General features: G+C 44.4%; 1 protein-coding gene and 1 long non-coding RNA gene across 2 annotated transcripts in view; one reads left to right on the plus strand and one right to left on the minus strand.

Annotated features, from left to right (window-relative positions):
* Positions 1–8,317, minus strand: part of Ctnna1 (catenin alpha 1) — a 126,892-nt gene extending 118,575 nt beyond the window's left edge. Inside the window, exon 1 of the mRNA XM_085699709.2 lies at positions 8,168–8,317. The gene's annotated coding sequence lies outside the window, so the exon portion shown is untranslated. The remainder of the gene's footprint in view (positions 1–8,167) is intronic.
* Positions 8,318–8,341: 24 nt separating this feature from the next.
* LOC146891685 (uncharacterized) lies at positions 8,342–19,670 on the plus strand. Its single transcript, XR_015734717.1, has 2 exons — positions 8,342–8,549; positions 19,515–19,670. It is a non-coding gene; the product is annotated as an uncharacterized LOC146891685 (long non-coding RNA).
* The last annotated feature ends 3,984 nt before the right edge of the window (positions 19,671–23,654 follow it).

Here is a 23,654-nt window from a genome sequence, read left to right on the forward strand (position 1 = left end):
TTCAAACTGTAAGGCCAAGTCTCATAAGATTTAAGAACTCCAAAGAGCATGCTATTATAATTCATCAGGTACAGACATATAATCAATGACAAATTAGCAAAAAGAAATACCTCATCATTAAATCCTAACTCCATTGTTTAGTTTACCCTTATAAGAACTATATACTAATGGGATGCAAAAATGGCTCGGTAATTAAGAGTGCTTGCGACTCAATCTTTGAGGACCAGAATTCAGATCCCAGCACCCACATTGGACAATTCACAAATACCTGGTAACTCCAGCTCCAAGGGATTAGGCACCTTCTTCTGGCCTCTGTGAGCACCTACACACACACATAAATGTGCATACACTCACACATATACACACGAGTAAAATAAAAAATTATTTATTATTTATTTATTTATTACATATACAGTGTTCTGCTTGCATGTATGCTTGCAGGCCAGAAGAGGGCACCAGATCTCATTACAGATGGTTGTGAGCTACCATGTGGTTGCTGGGAATTGAACTCAGGACCTCTGGAAGAGCAGCCAGTGCTCTTAACCTCTGAGCCATCTCTCCAGCTCGAGTAAAATAAGTTTTAAAAATTATATCACTGGGCAGTGGGAGCAAACACCTTTAATCTCAGCACTTGGGAGGCAGACACAGGCAGATCTCTGTGAGTTCAGGACCAGCCTGGTCTACAAGAGCTAGTTCCAGGACAACTAGGACTGTTACACTGAGAAACCCTGTCTCGAAAAAATCAAAAAATAAAACAAAAAAAATCTATTATTCAACCAGGTATGGTGGGTTCATGCTTATGTTAGCTCTTGGGAAACTAAGGCAGAATAGCTATTGAGTTTGAGGCCAGCCTGAGTTAGAAACTTCAGGGCTCACTGAGAAGAGGTAAAGAGAGACATAATTTCTGCCCTCACCATATCCGCACCATTTAGCTGAGAGGGGTGGAAAGAAAACCTCCAAGGAAACAGTTTTTGGATTTCATGATTTCTTAGATATGACATCAAAAGTAAAGGAAACAAAAACACATTTCATACATCATCAAAATTATAAACTTTGTAACAAAGAAGCACAAACAACGGAAAGTAAAAAGACAACCAGAGAGAGTATTTACAAATCACTTTGCCGACAAGGGATTACCCTGCAGAATATATATATTTTTTAGCACTAGGAGGTATAAGCAGGTAGATATCTGATAGTGAGCACCAGCCTGATCTACATAAGGCATTCCAGGATGGCCAGAAATACAGAGACCCTGTCTCAAAAAACAAACAACAACAACAATGAAAGAATATATAAAAACTACAGCTCAAGCATATCATCAAAAAAAATTTTATTTTAAAGTCCAGCCTAGGGATTTGATCAGTGGTGCTGCTCTGGCCTGGAATGTGTCTAATTCCCCATATCCACATGGTAGCTCACAGAGGTCTTTAACTCTGCCAGTTTCAGGGCAATCTCTAGGGTTTTCTGCAACCACCAGGGCCAACAGACTAACAATCCACATGGAAGGAAATCCAGGTGGGCTGGAGAGATGACTCAGCAGTTAAGAGCACTGACTGCTCTTCCAGAGGTCCTGAGTTCAATCCCCAGCACCCACATGGCATCTCACAACTGTCTGTAACTCCAAGATCTGACACCCTCACACAGACATGCATGCAGGCAAAATACCATTGCACATAAGAATAAATTAAAAAGAGGAGGAGGAGGAAATCCGGTTCAACACAACTCAATAGCTGGTTGGTTCAAATTTCTAGAGTCTAACACCAGGCAGTTTATTGTAGACATATTTAAGTACAGTACAATCTGGAATAAAAGTTTCTTGGTGTAACACAATCCCTTGTGCACAAGGAGGCATAATTACATCAAAACTTTTAAAGTACTTGGTCACGTCTTCCATTAAGATGGGTTCAAAATGTGCTACCGTGTTATCTTAAGGAGTTAGGGGAGGGTCTTGTGTGGGCATGGTCATACGGATAACACAGAGCTCATTTGGGCTATTAGTTCTAATCCTGGTTGTGGGAACTTAGGGGTGCCTCTGGTCATATTGGTAACACAAAAGTTACCTAGACTTAAGTATCTCTAGTTCTGGTTGCAGGTGCTTGGGGGAGGCCCTGGCCATACAGATAATACAAAGGTTGCCTAGACTATAAGCCACCTGTGGTCCTGCTTGTGGGAGCTTGGTATGGCCTGGCCCTACAGATAACACAAGGATCTCCTAAACTATTAGCCACCATTCCCAGCATTCCAGGCAGAAAATATCTTTTCCTTTTAAAAGACAACCCTTACTATTTCAACAAACATTCCTGGTTTCCCTGGTGCTATCTGTGAGCACAAGGACCTTTGTTCTCCAACAGAAATCCAACACCCTCTTCTGGTCCCATGGACATACGTGGGGCACAGACATCCATGCAGCAAAACACTCAATTTTAAAACTTAACTGAAAGAAAGAAAGGAAGGAAGGAAGGAAGGAAGGAAGGAAGGAAGGAAGGAAGGAAGGAAATGAGGAAAAGAGAAGGTCCACCAAAAAAAAAAAGTCAAATTCAAAGAATGGTTAACTGCCCTAGATAGATAGACAGACAGATGGATGGATGGATGGATGGATGGATGGATGGATGGATGGATGGATGGATGGATGGATGATGGACGGACGGACGGACGGACAGACAGAGCGGGTAGTTAGCTGCCAAGGCCTAAGGCCCAAAAGGAGGTGAATGAAAAGCTACAGAGTACAAAATTCACCTTGGACAGATGAAAATAGTTCTAGAGACAAAAGACTGCATAATAATATGCAATTACTTAAAGTCAACGAGCACACACACACACAAAGGTTTAAATGGTGGATTTTGTTGTACATATCTTACTACAAAAAACACAAGCGGTTCCTTGCACCCATATGGTGGTTCTCAAAACTGTATAACTCTCATTCTGGAAGATCAAACACCTGTTCTGACCTCTCTATGGACCCTGCACACATATGATACACAGATACACGGTCAGGTGCACACACATACACATAAAATAAAAATTCTAAAGTAGACAGGACGTTGTGGCACACACCTTTAATCCCAGCACTTGGAAAGCAGAGGCAAGAGGATCTCAGTGAGTTCGAAGCCAGCCTGATCTACAGGACAGTCAGGACTGTTACATAAAGAAACACTGTTTCAAAAAGCCAAAAATAAATAAATAATAGATAGATAAATGGACAGGTAGATAAATAAATAATAAAAATTCTAAAGTAAACAAAGGCTAGAATAATACACTATCATTTATCAGTACAAATTTTAGGATTTTTTGGATCATTTCTTCAAGAGTAGGGACAGTGTTACTCAGCTTTTGGAGGGAGGTATAGAAGCATTTATTATAAAGCATTTCAACAAAACAGCGAAAGACCCAGGGTAAAATACAAAGGACAGGGAACAATTCACCACAGAAAAATAAATCTGGTAGTAGGTGATTGCCTAGCATGAAAGAGGCCCTGGGTCTGACCCCCAACACCACATAAATCTGAGCTACATGAAACACTGTCTCAAAAAAAAAAAAATTAAAGGCTCCCAAACGGGTTCATTGGGTAAAAGCAGTTACTACACTTACTAACAAGACTGACAACCTGAGTTAGATTCCCCAGGCCACCTGGTAGAAGGAAAAAAACAATTCACAAAAACCTCTCTCTCTCTCTCTCTCTCTCTCTCTCTCTCTCTCTCTCTCTCTCTCTCTCTGTGTGTGTGTGTGTGTGTGTGTGTGTGTCCACATGTGTGAATTCGTAAATTTAATTAAAGTACCTGTTCTGAGACACAATCTCACTATATACCCTTAGCAGCCCTGGAACTCCCTTTGTACATCAGGCTGTCTTTGAATTCAATTCTGCCTCTGCAGTATGAGCCACTACATCAGCCCCCACCCTGAAAAAAAAAATCAATGAAAAGAAATTGGTCCGAAATTCTGAAATTTTAAGTAAAATTCTAGAATTTAGAAGATCTTGAATCCCACCATGAGACTAACCAGTACAATAACATAGCATTAAGTTTCAAAAGTAAGTGTGGAAACTGTGGGCTGCCAGGATGGCTCAGCAGGTAAAGGCCCTGCCACCAAGCCAAACAACCTCAGTTGGATCACTGGGACCCACATAATGGAAGAAGAGAATCAACTTCTCCAAGCTGTCCTCTGACCACATTTGTGCACACAAACACAAAATAATAAAATGTGCTTTTGTTTGTTGATGGGGAGCTGGGGGTTTTTTGAGACAGGGTTTCTCTGTGTAGCCCTGGCTGTCCTGGAACTCACTCTGTAGACTGGCCTCAAACTCAGAGATCCACCTGCCTATGATTCCCAAGTGCTAGGATTAAAGGTGTGTGCCACCGCACCATTAAAATGTGTGTACTTTTTTAAATGGCTTTTTTATTTTAGGAACTTTAAGAGCTCAATCACAGCCTGGCAGTGATGGCACACACCTTCAATTCCAGCATTCAGGAGGCAGAGACAGAGGCAGGTGGATCTCTGTGAGTTCGAGGCCAGCCTGGTCTACAAGAGCTAGTTCCAGGACAGGCTCCAAAGCGACAGACAGAGAAATCCTGTCTTGAAAAATTTTTAAAAAGAAAAAAGAAAAAAAAAAAAGCTCAATCACTCTTAGCAGCACAGTATGACCTGGTTTCAAAACAAAGAAGCAGAAGGGCAAACAAAGTCAGCTACTAGTGGGAATTCCTGGGGTGCTAACAGTAATGTACATGGTGTTCAGTTTGTATGAATTCATGAACAATGACAATTATAATTTGAACATTTTTCTCTAATTGTACTTTGATTTCGAAAAGGTTTACTATTAAATGCACACCTCTGGTGCTGGCACTAGGAGGCATAAGCAGGTGGGTTTCTGTGTGTCTGAGGCCAGCCTGGTCTACTTAGTGAGTCGCAAGACAGGACTACATAGACCCTCTCAAAAAAATAAGATAAAACCTAGACCCTCTCCCCCACTTTCAAGAAGTGACAGACTGGAGGAAATCATCCACAGAAAATGTTTACTAGCAGGGCAGTAGTGGTGCACACCTTTAATCCCAGAACTCAGGAGACAGAAGCAGACAGATCTCTTTAAATTCGAGGTCAGCCTGGTCTACAAGAGCTAGTTCCAGGACTGCTAGGACTGTTATACAGAGAAACCCTGTCTTGAAAAACTAAATTTTTTCCCTAAAAGAAAAGGGAAAAAAAAGAAGAAGAAAATTATTTAGTACAAGAGACCAAAGAAAGCACTGAGCACCAAGAAAAAACCCAGGGAGTTTAAAAAACAGGTGGTTAAGAAAAAGCAACATGGTTCAAAAAGAAAACCACAGGGGAAATAAAAGAAATAAAAAGAAGGCAAAATCGAGTATGGTAGTGCACACTTGTAATCCCAGCATTCGGGAAACTGAGGCAAGAGGATCATTAAATTCAATCAAGAGCCTTTGCTAAATAAAACAAGCAACGAAACAGCTTACTCAGATACTACTGAGGGGTCCACCACTCAGAAACAGTCTAAAACTGGAGTGGAAGCAAAGAATGGGACAAGAAGGCATGTAAACGAAGCACTGTAGAGGAGGTTCTGACACTCATGAGATTTGGCTAAAAAAAAAAAAAAAAGCTGAAGAAAGTTCAAGGTGCCCAAAACAACAATTTGACTGTAACCAGCTCCCTCACCTGTTGTCATTTACCACCATAAATAAGTAGATGCCAGAAAGATCTTTTCTTTCTTCATTCAATACAGCATCTAATTTGCCCTCTTAGCCAGGTACCAAACCAAAAGTTAGAGTATGAGCCTTGCCCTAAAGAGGTTTACAAGGCTCACTGTAAACAGAGATGGCAAACAGGTACATCAACAAGGTACAAAACAAACCAAAGTTACTAAGAAAACACAGCACAAAGTTTGCTACCAGAAATGAAATGCTAGATCTTGAGACATGACCAAGATCTTAGTAAACAATTAAAAAACAATTTTACCAAGACGCCTGGACTCCACCTCCAAACCAATCTTTATTTGGGTCCTTTCCAAAACACAGCTCCATTCACCCTGATCCCCTTTACCCACATGACCTTCCTTACTCAACTCCCTGCTTTTAGATAGGCGCAAATTCAAATCTTCTCGAAGCACCAACAAGAAATAAAAAGCTGCTCAGATCATGAAAGGCCCTACAATGGCTTCTTACAGCTTTAGAATAAACTGTAACCTGGCCTTTGCCTTCCCTGACGACCTTACATGAGACTTCCCTACTTCAGTACTCAATACAAAGATGCCTCCAAACCTCTAGGCTTCCAAACACTGTGCCAATGCTCAGGCCATTTATACCTGTTAAGGACCCTATTCCTTTATTCCTTTCTAGGTTTTAGCCACTACACTTACATCGTCACCTTCAACAAGCAGGACTCTGTGCTGTAACTAATGTGACTTCCTAAAATGGTAAATCATCTGACTAGCATGCACAGGCTCTAGGTTTGTTTCCCCAACACCACAGGGGAAGGAGGCACTGATGAAAGAAGGCACAAGGTAGTGATTCTCAACTACGGAAAAGACACCCCTCATCTCTGATCAATATATAAAATTTTCTGAGGGGAATGGAAGTGGTACCACATAACTGGTGCTGAAAATCAATGTACTCAGGATACAATCACATGCAGGAAAGGGAGAGGATGAAAGGGGGGGGGGGGGTACCAGAATACTATCACGATTCCCCAACACTACAGGCTCTTTTATGCTTTTCTCTCCTTTTCCTGTCACAGGACTTCAGTTCAAAAGCCAGCACCTTTCATAACTCCCAGACTTATTCTCATAAACGTACTAACACCCCCATCCAAGCTTCTACAAGTTTCTGTTGTTTGTATTATAAACAATTTGTCCCAGACAGGTGTCATGTATGGCACGCGTCTGAATCCCAACACTCAAGAAACTTAAGCTAGCTTGGGTTTTATAGTGAGATCCAGTCTGGGGGAAAAAAAGGATACGACACTAGAGAAGCTTCCGGTTCTCAAAGAAAAGAGGATTTTTAAAAACTTTCTAACTTAATGAGTCAGGACATACAAACAGTTGAGCAGAGGTACGAATGATTTGCCCACTCAATCCTTTTGTAAACCAAAATAAATTCCGTTTCTTAAAGTAACATCCACCTGTAGTCTTTAAAAATCGGTGCTAACCACACAATCTCCTTTTCAAGAACGCCTATCGGAAAGGTACAATACACAATACAGTGATGTGAGCATAAGTTTACATTATAAATTATTGTGAATTCTATGCAAAACACACATACAAAATGTTATGAAGACGAAGAACATAAAGAGTATCAACCGTCGGTTTGAGCCAACCGCTGAATTACTGGGAATGACCACTGCTTGCAATCCAAGGTTATGGATGCAGCCAGTCAACATTTTTCTCCCAAGTTCTACGCACAAGTTCCTTTACAAGTGAAAGGCGGGGCATTGACATCGCAGGCCTGCAACGCCCGCCCTGGGGAAGCTAAGGCAGGATGCCCGAACATTCCAGGCCAGCCTACTTAGCGAGACCCGGTCTCGGTAACACAAAGTCAGCAACAAGACCCTAACGCCACCCCTGAAAACTAAGAGGAAAGTCAGTCCTGTTAGGCAGTGAAGGCGGCTGAGTGATCTTAAAGTCCAGATTAACAAACTCCCAGCCACAGGTCTACACGGGTGTGGCGCACCTTAGAGGACAAGAGCGCTGGAGAACAGGAAGCGGCGACTCCCACACTCGGTGGGTCGGGCTGGAACGCCAGCTACCCCCGACCTCCGGCCCCAGAGGGGGAGGGGTGCAGCCGGCAAAATTCCGGGGAACAATCGCGTCCCTAAAACACTCCGCCGCCGGAACGCCAGGGCCACGCCACGGTCGCCTCTCAGTGGGGGCAGGCGGCCCAAGGCGCGACGCCGGCCCCGCGAGCGAGCGCGCGCCCTGTTCGGGGAACAAAGTTGAGAAACTCGAAGGAGAAAAGTTTCCCGAGGAAGCGCCGCGCCGCTCGCTCCGCTTCCCGAGCGTCGGGCTCCGCCCGCCCAGGCCCAGGCTACTCCGGGAAGCCGCCCCGGCCCGACGCTCCCCAGGGCGGCGGCCGCCCAGAACGGGCGCCGTCACCCGGGACCCCCGGCCTGAGGGGACCCTCGGCCCAGCAGGAGCCCCGCGCGCGCCCCGAGGGAAGGTACGAAGAGTTACCTGCGGCGAGCGAGGCGAGCGCGGGACGACTCCTGAGGCGCCAAGCCGACGGCCGCCGCTTTGTCTCCCGCCCGTCCGGCTCCCAGGAGGAAATGGGCCGCCCTGCGCCCCCGCCCCCGGCCCGCCCCGCGCCGCGCCCGCCTGCCCTTCCCGGCACCTCCCTCCGCGCGCTCTTCCCGGCGCCTCCCGCGGCCTCCAAGCCGCTCGTCCCGGCCTGGCGCAGCCGGTGCTTTCGGGGGTTGGTTGCCCGGCAACTCTAAGCCAGGACCCCCAGAAGGCCTTCTCGTATGGCCTCGGGGCGCGTAGAGCCGGACCCCCGACGGGAAGGAGGGGCGGCGACTCAGGGAACAGCCCGCGGCCGGGGAAGGCGGGCGGAGGGCAGGTGAGTCACGGCTCCCAGCTCAGGTGAGTCTCGGGGCGCGGCCCCGGAAGGCCCCGCCCCGGCCGGCTCCCTGGGCCCTGCGTGGTGACGCGGGGTGCTGCTGGCTCACTCCTGTGGCGTCTGTCATCCTGTCTCCTAGTCCAAGGCGCCCAGAAAAGGGGACAACCTAGGAGAAACAACTCCAAGTAAACGTTCCACCGCTCCGGGCACAGTGGAACGGGAATCCGACCCTCAGAACCTGTTTTTTGTGGCTTTTGTTTTGGTTGTGTTATTTTATTTTTGAGGTAGGAGCTCACCTGGGTCAAGCTGATCTCAAACTAGCTGTATCGGTAAGAATGGCCTAAAACTTTTTTTTTTTTTTAACATTTGGGCAGAGGGACTGCACATACTCAGTGCCTGGGTAGAAACCAGGACAATCGCCGAGCGGTGGTGAGTTCGAGGTGGTCTACAGAGTGAGTTCCAGGACAGGCTTTGAGAAACTTTGTCTCCAAAAAACGAGAAGGGGTCGGGGGAGAAATAAAGAAAGAAGGAAAGAAAGAAAGAGAAAGAAAGGTGGATCGGATTGGACAGGTCTCAGTGATAGAGTGCTTACCTACTATGCCCTGGGTTCAATCCTCAGCACTACAAACTACAAAAAGAAAACCAAAAAGACCATTCTTGTCCAACTATATTCTATTCTGTTTCTAGCTTTGGGGTTTTGACTCTGGTGTTTTGAAAGAAAGCGGCCCCCAAATGGAGTGGCCCTATTGGGAGGTGTGGTTTTTTCATCTCATTGGAGGGAGTATGTCACTGTGGGGGTGGGCTTTGAGGTCTCCTATGCTCAAGCTACCCCGGGTGTGGACACAGACTTCTTCCTGTTTCCTGTGGATCAAGGTGCAGAACTCTCAACTCCTCCAGCACCGTGTCTGCCTGCATGCCGCCATGCTTCCCACCGTGACAATAAAGGACTGAACCTCTGAAACTATAAGCAGACCTCCATTAAATGTTTTCTTTAGTAAGAGTTTCCACTGGCAGGCGTTTTAATTCCAACACTCAGGAGGCAGAGGCAGGTTGAATCCCTGTGAGTTTGATATCAGCCTAGTCTACAGAGTTAATTCCAGGACAGCCAGGACTACACAGAGAAGCCCTGTCTCGAGAAAAAAAGAGTTGCTATGGTCGTGGTGTCTGTTCACAACAGTAGAAACCCTAAGACTCTCATCACCCATGCTTTTAATCCCATTGTTCTGCAGACAGATGCAGACTGATTTCCATGAGTTCAATCAAGGCCAGCCTGGTCTACATAATGACTTCCAGGTCAATCAGAGCTACACAGTGAAATAAGCCTGTCTAAAAAAAATAAAGTTTAAAAAAAAACTTGCAAATAAAAACACCGCACATAAAAATAATTAGATTAAGTCAAGTAAGTAAATAAATGAAGAAAAATAGCATGAAGGGATCTTGAATTCAGGAAGCTTTAAGAACTGCTGTGTCCTGGAGCCCGGTGGCTATCTTTTTCTGTGTGTTGTCAAGCCATTGATGAATGTCTTATCTAGGCTTGACAAGAACTATACTGAAAAGTCCAGGATTACGTTACCACCTTAAACCTTTTCCCTGAATTTGAGACTCAGCATATTCAGGTCTCTGTTTGATGTTTTTCCATATTTGACTTCTGATAGGCATTTCAGCTTGTCAAACTTTCCATGATGACATATCTAAAACTACTTTTCTGATAACTCCCCAGCTCTACTCACCCCACAGCAGGTTCGCCTTAGCTAGAAGCTCTAATTCAGAAACCTTGGAGTTGACTGGAGAGGTGGCTTTTTGGTTACGAGCCCTTGTTTCTCATACAGAGGACCTATATTCAGTTCCCAGAACCCACGTGGTGACTCACAACCATCCATAACTCCAGTTCCAAGGGATCTAATACATTCTTCTCACCTCCACAGGCATCATCAGGCACATATGTGGTACACATACGTATATGCAGGCATGATTATAAAATAAGATGTATCTTAAAAGAAATCTTGGAATTAACCTTGACTGTTCTTTCTCTCACATGTTTTTACTTGATTACTTCAACATATACTCAGAATGCACCAAGCTTTTAGCATCGCCACTGTTACCGTCATGAATTGAGTCAGCACTATCATCCCATTGCCTAAGTTTCACAGGAGACTCCTAACCTGCCTCCCTCCTTCTGCCCTCGCCTTACTCACTCTAGCCTTGGTTCTGCAGCCTAAGGGGGTGATCCTGTAAAACTTAAGTCCCACACTCTCACCAGCTCTGCCCTAAACCTCCAGTAGCTCTCACCCATCGGAGCAAAAGCCCAAGTCCTTATAAGGCCTCCAGAGCTCCCATGCCCCCACACACGTCTCTGACACAGTGGCCTCTTTACCATTCCAGGGTAGGCTGTTGCCTGAGGGCCTTTTCTTTCTCCTGGAATGCTGTCCTCCAAATCCATCCTGACTCACTCCCTTGTCTCTGCCAGGGCTTTGCTCAGGTTTCCCCAGTGAAACTTCCTCTCAACTACTGTAACTAAAATTGCAACCTCTATCACCTTGTGCCATATCATTTTGAGTACATATTCTTAATTGTATATATGATCTATAAAGTCATATATATGATAGCATATATGGTTCAGTGCTTTTTCCTGACTTCTTTTACTAAAATTTAAGCCACATGAGGCTAGAAGTTTTATTATGCTCAGTCTTGTATCTTTGGCGCCTAGGTTAGTACTTGGAACACCACAGGCCCCTCGGGAGTACTTATTGACTGAAATATGCAGAGATGGTGATGGGATGAGTTTTCTTCCGACCAAGGGAATGTGGGTAGGAATAGGAAGCAAAGTACAGTTTGAAACAGTATCACTTGGGATGCTAAGACTACTTTGGTTTGTTTTTGGGCTTTCTGAGGAGGAGGATAGAGGGCTGTCTCCCTAAGGAAGGGATTTTCACAACAGCTCTCTGCTAATGAGCGGCATTCCTAGTCCATTTTTTATTTTTTCCTTTTTTTTTTTTCCAGTTTTGGTGTTTTGAGCCAGGGTATCTTTGTGTAGTCCTGGCTGTCCTGGAACTCACTCTGTAGGCCAGACTAGCCTAGAACTCTCAAAGATCCACCTGTCTCTGCCTCCTGAGTGCTGAGATTAAAGGTGTGCATCACCACCGCCTGGCATCATTTCTCACTTTTCATCTTATATTTTTAAGTTACAGTTTATTCATTCAATCATTTATTTTGTTCTGTGGGGACGGGGAAGCTGTGCCACAGTGCTTGTGTGGAAGTCAAAGACAACTTTGGGGCATCAGATCTCTGCTTCTATGGTGTGAGTCCTTAGAAATCAAACTCAGGTCTTTGGGCTTGGTGTCAAGTCTTTACCTGCGGAGATATCTCACTAGCCCTTCTGATAGGTGGGGTTTTTTTGTTTGTTTGTTTGTTTGTTTGTTTGTTTTGGGGTTTGTTTTTGGGTTTTTTTGTACCCTAATAGTAGGTTTCTCTGCCGACCCAGTAAACCAGATCAAGCCAAATTAAAAAGGCCAGGTTTATTGAACCAACCGCTGGTGGGGGAGGGGTCACTTAAATATCCTGGAGGTGATCTTGAGCTTTTTGAGGAGCCTGGACTTTTGTTGGTTTTTTCTGAGGAGGGGTAGAATGGGGAGGAGTGGGCTGAGGCGGAGTTTCCAGGTAGACAGCCCTGACCTTCTTGGATAAGCACTGGTTCAAAACTGGCTACTTCCTGTTAGTTTGGGAGGATGTGGGGAGGGAGAGTTGGTGGGCTTACACTCAATGGGAAGATATGGGTGAAGAAGCATATGACCTCAGGAATCTGTTTCTTGAGGAAATGCTAGGAGGAAAAAACAGATTACTAACACCAGCCCTATGACTGGGACTCGTCATGGGAAGAGTTGGGGACTACTGTTGGGGACTGCAGACCTTCAAACCCTGAGTTTTCTATGACCCCCTTGCCTGCCAGAGTACGAGACCCTCATGAGTTCCTAATGACAAGGGAGTGGTTTCTGGTGGATTTGCAGCTGAAAAGTCCCTGAGAGCTAGGGCGTGGCCATGAGTCAAGGAGAGTTTAAAACTGCCCTGGAACACAATAAAAGGGGCATTCTTGTTTCAAAGATGACCTCTCTCTCTCTCTCTCTCTCTCTCTCTCTCTCTCTCTCTCTCTCTCTCTCTCTCTCTCTCTCTGTGTGTGTGTGTGTGTGGTTTTTAATCTCCAGCCCCTTGCCCAACTCATGAACCGTGGTGTGGTAGTCAGGTGAGGTGGGACCAGTGGACTGTACATACTGCCAGAAAGAATGGACCAGAGGAGATATGTCCTGGTTGTACAGAAAAGACTAGTGTGAATGAGCAGGACACAAGACCAGACATGTTCTTCATTAGAACATGGGAAGGAATGGGGCCCGAAGCAGTGTCCAGCCAGACACCTTCTGCTTATGTTTTGAGATCGTCTCTAACTAACCTGGAACTTGCTATTTTAACTGGGTTAGCTAGATAGTGAACTGTCAGGATTCACCTGTATCCACCAGGGTTGGGTTTACAAATACTGCCTTGCCTAACTTATATGCAAGTGCTGGCTCACACCCTTATGCTTATGAGCAAGCACTCTATCCACTGAGCCATCATCTCCCCACCAGAAGTTTATTTTCTTTCCCCTCCATTGTAGAATACTTCATCTTTGTCTGGTTGATTGGTTGGTTGGTTTCTTTGTTTTTCGTTTTCTCCCATAGTTTAGCCAGTATGTGGGACATAAAATACACATTAAAACTCTTTGTAGGGGCTGTAGTCAGTGGCTGCTCTCCCAAAAGACCCAAGTTTAATTTCCAGTACCTATATAGCAACTTAGGACTGTCTGTAACCCCAGTTCCAGGAGATCTGATGCCTTCTTTAGCTTCCAGGCTTCATAAATCATCCAGCCAAAACACTCATACACATAATTAATGAAAAGGAAAAACATTAAAATTACTTGCACGGGTCAGAAGAAAGGGGCAGCAGAATAAACACAAGTTCAGACTATATAGCTAGACTTTGCCTCAGCCGTCACCAATAATTTTTTTGCTGCTTGGTAGTATCCACCTTTAATCCTAGCAGTCAGGATGCAGAGGCAGGAGGATTGCTGTGAGTTGAACACTGTCCTGGTCTACCTAGAGAGTTCCAGGACACCCAGGAATACATAATGTGACCCTGTCTCAAAAAGGGAGGGAGGACTATAAAGGAAATGGCAGCAGTGGTACACAGCTGTCTGTGGTCCCAGCCCTCAAGAGGCTAGCACAGGAGGGTTATGAACTCAGGGGCAACTGACCTACAAAGAAGGGAGGCCAAGCTAGGAATTTACCTTAATGATATAGTAGATGCCTAACACAAATCCAGCTTCCCAGTAAAGCTGGGAAATAGATTTGTAGACAGAATGAAGAGCCATGGATATAGGAAGGAAACCAAGCATTTAAACCAAGGACTTGGTTGCTGACGTCAACTGATGGCATCTGGGTTGAAGCTTCAGATGTCATCAGATTTTACCTTGCTGAATATAGTTCACACACAAAGTTTATGCTGCACTAAGAGAAGCACAGGTCAGTCAGCAAGAGCACAGGAGATAATGAAACAGTAATACTGACTTTGGGACTTTTTCTGTACTCACTACCCACTTTTATTCTTAGGAATGCTTGTTCCTATTTTAATAAGTGATCTCTCTCCCATGGCTGACTGAAAAGGCACAATTTTTTTCAGTCTGTCCTAGTAGCTGCCAGGATTTTAACCTAAACCATGCTGTGTTTTTCTTAAACTCTTAGTATAATTGTTCTTGGGGTTTAAAAAAGGAAACAGTAATATCAAAATGTCAATAAAGATGAACTGGCAAAGATCATTTTGTAGAGTCTCTGCATTGTGAACACTTCGTAATTATTTACCTACATCATGCTGGCAAATAGATTCACCAATCTACAAAGCACTTTCCTGGCTGTTATTGCGTTTGAGACACCCACATCCTAAGGAAGACAGAATGGTAAGTAAAATTCAAGAGGGATAAAGAACAAGAACCAGTCCTGCAGCTTGTAATAAAAGTTGCAAAATCTTGAGCTCGGTGTGTTGATTCATGCCTGTAATCCCAGCACTTGGAGGTGGAAACAGGAGGGTCATGCGTTCAGGACCAGCCTGGGCTACAAGAGCTTGGTCATCCTCAACTAAATCACCAGGCAAACTTTTTAAAAAACATACCTCGGCACCACCTCTAGTAACTCAAATTCAAATCTTCAGGAGGTAGTTAGCATTTTTTTAAATATTTATTTATTTATTTATTATGTATACAATATTCTGTCTGTGTGTCTGCCTACAGGTCAGAAGAGGGCACCAGACCTCATTTCAGATGATTGTGAGTCACCATGTGGTTGCTGGGAATTGAACTCAGGACCTTTGGAAGAGCAGGCAATGCTCTTAACCACTGAGCCATCTCTCCAGCCCCGGTAGTTAGCATTTTTAAAAGTCTCTCAGGATGACTCTGGTGTTCTGAATCATTAATTCATTGCATTGTCTCAGCCTCAGCAGAGTAATAAAAGCTTAAGATGCACTTATTAATGTGTTCATCCACAATAATTTTTTAATACTCTGAATGATGAAAACTAACCACTCTAGTTTCCTGTGTCCTTGTTTTTGGACAGTAGCCTCGGGTCATGAGGAACTGAGTCAGGCTGTACTGGGCAATAGCCCTTAGCCATAAAGGCTTGGCCCCAACCTGACCTGTCCCCCTCCACCTGTACAAACAATATTCCTAGATATCGAAAACAACCTACCCTGCTCCAGTTAAACCACAAAAAAATTAACTATAACTTCCTGGTAGCTCATGTATGTGTGTATGTATATATGCCTGTCCCTCAGCCCCTCTGAATGTGCTCAACCTTCATCCTACAGGAAGATTGAAGCTCCTCAATATTCCAATAAAACCGACTCGGACTACTGAGATGGAATCTGCCTGCTTCTCACCTTCACTTTTGTTATACTTATTGTAGACCAGACTCAGTGCTCAAAGTGCCATTGTTCCTTCCCACCTCTTCACTGTCCTAAGACAGTTACCGTTCTATTCCTCACTCTGTAAGAGAACAAAGGCTTAGGTTGTACTGGGAGTGGGGCAGCACTGAGACCAGAGATCAACCAGAATTCAGAAACAAAGCTTTTTTTTAAAAAAAATACTTTTATGGTTTATTTAACTTTATGTGCATTGGTGTGAAGGTGTCAGATCCCCTGCACCTGGATCTTCAGACAGTTGTAAGCTGCCATGTGGGTCCTGGGAATTGAACCAGGGTCCTCTGGAAGAGCAGTCAGTGCTCTTAACCTCTGAGCCATCTCTCCAGCCCACAAAGCTTTTTTTTTTAAGATTTATGTATTTTTACTTTATGCATAGGAATGTTTGCCTACATGTATATGTATGCCACATGCATGCCTGCACCTGATAAAGCTAGAAGAGGACGTCCGAGCTCCTGAAATTGAAGTTAATTTCTGAACTAGAGGTTGTGAGCCACCATGTGGGTGCTGGGAACTGAACCCCAGTTCTCTGCAAGAACAGCAAATACTCTTAACTGCTGAACCATCTGCCCAGCCTTGCAACTGCACAGAATGCTTGAAGTGGTCAGAGACATTGCATCCTCCTGGAACTGGAGTTACAGGGGTTTGTGAGTCACCTGATATGGCTACTGGGGAGTGAACTGTCCTCTGCAAGAGCAATATGTGCTCTTAATTGCTGAGCCATCTCTCCAACTCCAGAACCAAAGATCTCTCCAAACTCCAGACTGTTTTTCCCAAATAGTCCCTTGGTCTCTGAACAGCCAGTGTCGCACTTTTTTTAAGTGCAGAGTCTCTTGGGATTGAACTTGGTTCATCAGATTTGGTGGCAAGCACCTTTACCCACTGAGCCCTGTTGCTAGCTCAATGTTGCTTTTTAAAATCTGCTGTAAAGCCACATTCAGAATAGTTTTCATGCCAAGACTGTGCCTTTGTGAGAATAATGCAAATGTGTGCTGCTGTGCCATATACACTTTGTCTTTGTGCACAGCTTCAAGAAGGGGACAGGGGAGCCTTGGGGGATTTGGAGGGCCCAGTGCAGAGCTTCCCACTCATCTGTTCTAGGCCTGTTCTAACAGAACGCCACAGGTTTGAAATGGTGAGTTAAACTTGGGCCTTTGACACTTAGGGGAGATGTCTAAGCATCTCTTTATTTTTTGTTATCCATCTTTCTTACAAAACTGGATTCAAGAATTAGTTCTTAAAAGCAGCAGGAGTGGGTATTCACTCTTTCATCTCTGATATGATCAAAGATGTGTACATAAAAACAAGTGCTTCCCACCCCTTTCATGTTCGTATTTTTGTTGATAACAGCCTGGGTAGAGAGCCTGTGTGGGAGAAAGTTAAAAGACTGACAACAGCAAAATTACACCTATGAAGGAGAAAGAGATGGAGGAGGGAGGCTGTGCTTTTTTCTGTCTTTAAAGTTCCAGTGGGCTTTATTGTAGAAACCTGGCTCTGTGTATTCAACCATTCTAAAATTTTCCTTTGTATGGCGTTTTCAGACTTTCATATGGGTATGAAAAGGGCTATCAAAATAAGAATTGTTGCATTGTACTATAAACTGAATTAAATTAATACATTTTAGATCTCAGGTGCATTGCAAATGAGTCATCTGTCTTCATTCATTGTTTCTGTTGCTCACCAACAATTTTTTTTTTTTTGGTTCCAAGAAACTTGAAGAGAAAAAAGCCTGCTATACTAGAGCACAGACACATATATGTCAGGAATCTTTCTGTGCCCCACTGGTCCCGGTATGGGCATTATGAATATAGTAGGACATAAAGTAGAAGCCAAGGCGGCCCCTATTTTTGGTTCATCCATGTTCAGATTGGTTGTGGGTTGGTTGGAGTCAGACAAGCTGAGCTTGTCATGAGACTCCCAGATCCTGGGTGTTGATGTTGGAATCTGGCAAGGCCATATTTCATCCTGGCTCCCTCCATCAGCTCTTGGCAGGCCAGATTCTTCGTTTCTTTAATCACAGTATATCAGTCTTCTGTCTGATTGTAAGTATGACAGGACCTGCCCTCTGCCACAAATGGCTATTGTATTCACTCATTTATCCATTTAATTTGCTCAGTCAAATATTTTTAAACTGAGCATAGTGACTCAAACCTCTCTCATCATTGTGTTTGGGAGGCTGAGTCAGGATGATTCCTGAAAATTCAAAGCCAGCCTAGATACAAAGTTAGACCTTGCCTTTAAAAAAAGAAAAAGAAAGGGAGGGAGAAGCACCTACTATGCCCACACATTGTACTAAGAAAAGCTTATACACTGGCCTACAGAAGTCCTGAACTTACATTCCAGAGAGACAGAAATGTAGTAAATAGGTAACAAATGAGCAGTATGATTTCAGACAGTCAGTGCTAGCAACAGTGGCAAGGAGTGCACACATACGGGGCTCAGGAAAGGCTTTGTTGAAAAGATAATGCTTGAGCTGAGGCCTGAATGATTAGAACAATTCCCACAGTGGAAGAAATGTCCAGAGGAACAAAAATAAGTACGAAGTATGAGCACTCCTTTAATCCCAGCACTCAAGGAAACAGAGGCATGTGATCTCTGTGAATTCCAGGACAGCCAAAGCTACATAGCAAGACCCTGTCTCAAAAAAACAAAAGCAAGGCTAGAGTGCTGAACAGTAGTGAGTGGGGATAAGGCTAACAGTAATAAGGACAGAAAAGCAGGCAGGAGCCAAATCATTCAAGGTCTTTAGGAGATGGTAAGGACTGAGGTCCTGGTGATACAGTGCTGTGATGTGGGCATGGGAAACACATGCAAGGCTAAGTGATCAAGTTCAATTTGTAGTTTTGGGTTTTTGGGGGGTAGTTGTTTTTGTTGTTTTGTCTTTTGAAATAATGTCTTGCCAGACCATTGTGGTACACGCCTTTAATCTCAGCACTCTGGAGGCAGAGCTAAGCAGATCTCTGTGAGTTCAACACCAACCTCATGAGTTCCAGGCAGCCCTCAAAGCTGCACAGAGAAACCCTGTCTCAAAAAGAAACAAAGAAAAGAGGGAGGGAGGGAGGAAGGGGAGGAAGGAAAAAAGGAAAGAAAGAGTGTCTCAAGTAGCCCAGGCTGGCTTTGAGATCCTAATCCTAATCTTTCTGCCTCCCAAGTGCTGAGATTATTGGCTGTGCCACCATGCCTTCCCTTATCCCCTCTAACCCATCCCCAAAATTGAAATCTAAGCATGTAATATATGCTTGTTCCATGGCTCCTCTACTGAGGAGGCCATAGCAGGTGGGGAGAAATCGCCTGAATCCAAGAGGGGTTTTCATTTTGTTTTGGTTTTGCTTTTACTTTTTTGGATGCCTCGTAGCCCAGCAATAGGCCAGGTAAACAGTGAATTTACAGTCCTCCTCCCAACAAGGAGTGTCTTGATTAGTTTTTGTCAAAGCAATATAAGCTAGGGTCATTTTGGAAGAGGAACTTCAATGGGAAAATGCCTTCATCAGATTGCTAGTAGGTAAGTCTGTAGGGCATTTTCTTGATTAATGATTGATATGGAAGGGCCCAGCCCACTGTAGATGGTACCATTCCTAGGTTATGTAAGAAAGACTGAGCAAGCCTTGGGGAGCAAGCCAGTAAAGAGCATTCTGCTGTGGGACTCCCCTCTGTATGCTGTGAATACAATTGGTTAATTAATAAAAAAAAAAAACTGGCTTGGCCTGATAGGGTAGAGTAGAGCTGCAGGCAGGAGGTGGGGGAGGTATGGGACACTAAACTGAATGCTGGGAGAAAGGAGGTGGAGTCAGAGAGAAGCCATGGAGCTGCTGCCAGAGACCAGATATGCCAAAACTTTGCTGGTAAGCCACTGCCATGTGGCGATACACAGATTAATAGAAATGGGTTAAATATGTAAGAGCTAGCCAATAAGAAGCTAGAACTAGACCAAGCAGTGATTTAATTAATACATTTTCTGTATAATTATTTCAGGTCTGGGTGATCAGAAATGAGCAAGTGGCCTCCATACAACAGCATTCCTTCCTGGTTTCTGCTTCACTTCCTGCCTCCAGGTTCCTGCCCTGGCTGCCCTCGGTAATGGAATGTGACCTGAGAGCTGTAAGATAAAGTAAACCCCTTCCTCTCCAAGTTGCCTTTACTCTAGTATTTCATAACAGTAGTAGAAAGCAAGGCTAAGACACGGATTTACCAAGTCACTGGGAGGATAGAGAAGTGCTGTGGCGGGAGTGACTGACCGCCATCTGGTGTGGAGTCCAAAGGAGTTCATTTATGTAGTGAACAGTCCTCTTCTAAACTGTGATATGCTGGTGAAATAAACCGGTAAGGCACTCCCCTCATGCTGCTTACAGAGTGCTAAGGGAAATAGAATCTATAGGAAGGGGCCTGGAATAATGAATGAGGGTTCAGGACAAACTGTTTGAGCTAACACCTGAAGGCCCAGGTGTTGGAGAGGAACTTAGGGAAGAGGACTGTGGTTGGGGAAAGTTCTGGCTCTAAGTCAAATCCCAGAAGAACAGAAGTTAGCTCGGTGAAGAGGAATTGTACAGCAAAAAGCAGCATCCCGTAACAGCAGCATAGCCTCGTCAGAGGCATGGGGTAGCAGAACACAGTGTACTGGGGAAACAGCAAGTGACATACTGTTGGCTGCAATATGGGAAGGCAGAGGGTCCGGGAGTGGAAAGATGACCGAGAGCAGCATCAGGCCATGCTAAGGACGTCTTCTGAATGTCATTCCCAGCAGAAACTGCTAGGCAGCTTTCATGAGTTTTATTTTAGTTTTTGTATTTTAAGATAAGGTCTCAGGTAGACAACTTGCCATGTAGCTGAGGATAGCCTTAACTTCTGATCTTCCTGCCTCCACCTCCAAATGCTAGGTTTACAAACCAAAAGCACTATTCCTGGTTTTAATGTGATGTTGGGGACTGAACACATGGTTTTGTATGTGCTAGGCAAGCACTCTAGCATCTGAGTTCCATTTTAAACAGTACAGTGACCTGAATAAATGAGTATTAAAACTGCTTTGGCCATACACAAGAGACTGGACACTATCCCACAGGATACCATACTTCATCTACAAAGTAGACCCTGCTGAGAGTGCCTGTCAAGCCCTCAATGAATCCCTACTGATACTTTCTGAGCTAAGCAAAAACCAGTTTAGCAAGTGACAGTTGTCACTGCTTCTGTGCACTGGACCGGCAGGAGTCATTCAGTCATTTGCTTATAGTGTCAAACAACCAACAATCTCTGCTTCTGTGATTGCCCCCCCTCCACCCCCTAGCACTCCCGATTTCCTAAGCCTTTCACAGCACAGCACAAGGTCCTTTCGGCTAGCAATGGATTGTCTCCTCAGTGCTTCAGGTAATGCTGTCCTGCGCACACACACAACCCTGACTGCTGTGTGCCCTTAAAGCCTTTCTCTTACCTTCTTATTTTCAGCTAAATGTCTGGGTATTGGCATGAAAGACCTTTTTATTTGATAATGAAAAGTGTCTCCTGCCCATCCTGACCTTCAGGGAGGCTTTAGACGTGAGGGTGAAGAAGGAAGGATATCTTCTGTCTTTGTTGAGGCTGGCGTTCCAGAGACCAGTGGGAGATTGCTGAACAGTCTGGTGTGTCTTCCCTGTTGCCAATGTCTCTCAGCTGTAAGGCAAATCTAAATAAATTTGCCTGGCCTACAGGGCTCTTTTCCATGTCTGTCCCCTAGCATGTAGGGCTTTTATTCCTGTGTCTACCTGCACAGCATCTTTTCATCCTGCAGTCTCCATGGAAATCTTGCCTCCTCCAAATGCCCTTCCTGGCCGGTCAACCTAAGACACCTGAGTAGCCGTTCCTACCCGACGTTCACATTATATTTTCTTCATAGCACACATCACCATGTGAAATTATTTATTCATCTACTTGATGGTTGCTGGGCTTTTCCCTCCAGCATGTGGCTTAAAAGCAATGACCTTGTATGTTCTCTTTGCTCCCTGTTCAGCTTAATTCCTAGAAAAATGATTGACACATATTAGATGCCAAGTAAATGCACGAATTTATGGCCCTGTCGTGTATTTCCCGCTTCATCTCTTTCCATTGCTATGATCACTTCTTGGGAGTTGGAAGGGTGGAGATCCATAGGTCTTTAGATCTGCCTTGAAAATTGAGCCCTAATTTTTTTCTAGGCCATCTTCATCCTCTCCTGGTCACTCCTTCCTGGTCACCACATTTATTCTCACTTTTCTTACGAATTCTGAAGTTTCCCAAGTACTCGGCTCTGGCACACACCTCTGTCAGGATTCCCCTCGCTGTCCTGTTGAGTGTACCAATTGGACTTGTCTGAGTTCCTAAAGAGAAGCACCCACCCCCAGTGCAGCACAGGAGCCAGCATACAACAGCTGCCTCACTGTTTCTCAATTGATGTGGTTTAGAGAAATAAATTACGAAACTGCGGTCATCTTTATGGCAGTGGGGGGAAGGGTTGGTAAACCTAATACCACAGTGGAGCAGTAGCCCTTCCCTATATGGTCCACACCAGAAAACCAGCATCAGATTAAATTCTGATAACTCAGGAAAAGGTGATGTGATCACCACCTCCACACTCCCGAGTGGGAGAGGGGTTTTGTTTTTTGCTTTTGTTTTGTTTTGTTTTTGTTATAGTTTATTTTTGTTTTTCTGAGATAATTTTTCTCTGTGTAACAGCCCTGGCTGTCCTGGAACTTGCTTTGTTGGCCAGGCTGGCCTAGAACTCACAGAGATCTGCCTGCCTCTGCATTCCAATTGCTGGAATTTAAGGTGTGTGCCACCACCTCCCAGTGTGAGAGGGTATTAAGAGAAGTACTGTAGCATTATTAATAAAAACCCAGAGATGGATACTGGGATTCAACCCCAAGGTCAGGAAAGGAAAGCAGCTAGCCACTGGCTTTTACCTCAGTTTCAATCTGAAATGGCAATCCAGCCTCCAGGAATCTCAGAATGAGACTGTGTCTGAGAGCCATCTCCTCTCGTCTTATATTCCTCTCTAGGACTGGGATTAAAGGCATGCAAAACTACCACCCAGTTTCTGTGGCAAACTAGTGTAGCTACTGAGCTTAAAGGTGTGTGTCATTGCTGCCTGGTCTGTAGAGCTGAGCAGTGGGGATGTTTTACTCTCTGATCTTCAGGCAAGTTTTATTTTTTAAATTCAAATGAAATATTTTAGAGTACAGGTTAGTTCTACTACCACATTTGCAGGACCAACCAGAGGTCTAGAGAAAGTGCCTGCTAGGGTTTCTTACTACACCAAGCCCATCCTCAACTCTTCTCTCACAGTGATCGGGTAGGAAATGGGGCTTCATCCTCTCAGTAAGCCTTGGTCCATCAACCAACATGAGCAACCACTCTACAGCTATGCATTTAATATATGCTACCTTCGAGCCCTTAACTGGTTCATCCAAGCCTTAGTTGCTAAGCTTATAGAAGTCTCTGTAATTATTGTTGTCTAAAATATAGAACAGCAGGATGGGTAATTAGTTGCTTTTAATAAAGTCATTTTGGAAGATGCTTATGATGCTGAAGATGATGAGTTTTGATGAAGAGGAAAAGGCTATTGCTAAAGACTAAGGACCAGTTTTTTTTTAAAAAAAAAAAAACTTACGGTGCATTAACAAAGAGTTGATGAGAGACACCACCTCCGTGCTGCCTGTGACCACAGAGCTCTGGCTGTGGGACCTTGCCAATTTTCAGTTTTCCCAGCTCTAAGCGTAGAACCATAGGGTCGTAGGGAGACTCTTCTGAGCTAGTCTAGCTGTACGATACTAAACAGACAGCACACTTGATAGTTAACCATGCCTAACAACATAGATTAGCTTGTGAGTCAGGTATGGTGTGGCACCCTGGTTTTATAGGTAAAGAAACACAAGGAAGCCAGGTGGTAGTGGCACACGCCTTTAATCCCAGCACTTAGGAGGCAGAGGCAGATGGATCCCTGTGAGTTGAGAACAACCAGGTCTACAGAGTGAGTTCCAGGAGAACCAGGGCTTCATAGAGAAACCCTGTCTTGAAACAAAAAAAAAAAAAAAGAAGATGAAAAGAAAAGAGAAGAAAAAAAAAAGAAGGAAACTGGGCATGTTTGCTTATACGTATAAACATAACACT

This window comes from Myodes glareolus, chromosome 13 (assembly GCF_982192425.1).
Source record: "Myodes glareolus chromosome 13, mMyoGla1.1, whole genome shotgun sequence".
NCBI lineage: Eukaryota > Metazoa > Chordata > Mammalia > Rodentia > Cricetidae > Myodes > Myodes glareolus.